Raw genomic sequence first — 1,414 nt, forward strand, 5'->3', positions numbered from 1 at the left:
AGCTCAAGAGTGGGTTCCTGCAAGTCAGATTCAAGTGTACTTCCTACAACGTGGTTAATGCATTCTGACTCTAAAGAATGAACAGGTAAAGGCAGAAAACCCATATCATCACAGTCCAGATCCATATCCATCACCGGTAAATCAACAACATCATCAATATCATCCAAATCATCAAAAACACGCATATCATCAATACCCTAGACATCACAGTTCTCATCCAAATCAACATCCAATTCAACATCATATTCAAGTCCTGATTCTAACTCAGATACTATGCATGAATGTACAGAAGATAGAAAAGAATGTTTCTTCTCATGCATAGAACGAAAATCATCAACAATGTCATCCAATGTATCAATTCTTAACACAGAATGGTCCTCAGCTGGAAATTTCATGCCATCAAGGATATTAAAATGCACAACTATATCAGCAAATTCCATAGACAATGTCCCAGCATACACATCAATCTTGGTACGGGCAGTTTTCAAAAATAGCCTGCCTAGGATAATGGGGGCGGATCCATGAGAGAAATCGTCCTCCATCTCCAAAACATAGAAATCAGCAGGAAATATCAATTCACCTACCCTAACTAAGACATCCTCTATGTAACCTGTTGGGTGGGTAACACTCCTATTGGCCAACTGAATGACCACATCTGTGGTTTGCAAAGGACCAAGAGACAGAGATTTATAAATAGACAATGGCATGACATTTATAGAGGCACCCAGATCTAGCATAGCATTTTCAAACTTACTATTACCAATCACACAAGGAATGCAAAACGTACATGGGTCCTTGCACTTTTCAGGAATGTGCGGGACCGACTTACCAATAAGAGCTGATACATTCCTTCCCATGCCGATCCGTTCATTGCCCTTCATCTTCCTCTTGTGTGTGCACAACTCCTTTAGAAATTTGGCATACTTGGGTATTTGCTTGATGGCATCGAGTAGAGGTATGTTCACCTCTACTTTCCTGAAGGTCTCCAGAATTTCCCTATCCACCTCTTCAGTCTTTTTGCTAGGAAGTGTCCGTGAAGGGAATGGAAGAGGGATAGGTCGGTCAACGAAAGGAGAAGGTGCGGCAGCGATGGTGGTGGAAGAAGGAGAAGATCAACCTGAAGAAGAACCACCGGTTGGAGAAGAAGATCCACCCACCTTAAATGCCCTGCGTGGACCGTCATGGTCATCCTCTCTAGGACAAGTGGCAGGCACAGGAGTAGGTGTAGAAGCGGGCTCTGGAGGCACAACAGTCTGCTTCCCTGATCTGAGGGTAATGGCACTCACGTTCCTAGGATTCTGCACAGTCTGGGAGGGTAACTTATCAGAATTTTGAGACTGCGCCTGGTTCATCTGAGTAGCCATCTGACCCATCTGGTTAGTGAGACTTTGTATAGAGGCTCTAGTCTCCTGCT

At 43.7% G+C, this 1,414-nt stretch overlaps 1 pseudogene; it reads right to left on the reverse strand.

Annotated features, from left to right (window-relative positions):
* The window catches only part of LOC106770338, a 17,688-nt pseudogene that overhangs the window by 3,146 nt on the left and 13,128 nt on the right, over positions 1-1,414 (reverse strand).

Source organism: Vigna radiata, chromosome 8 (assembly GCF_000741045.1).
Source record: "Vigna radiata var. radiata cultivar VC1973A chromosome 8, Vradiata_ver6, whole genome shotgun sequence".
Classification (NCBI taxonomy): Eukaryota; Viridiplantae; Streptophyta; class Magnoliopsida; order Fabales; family Fabaceae; genus Vigna; species Vigna radiata.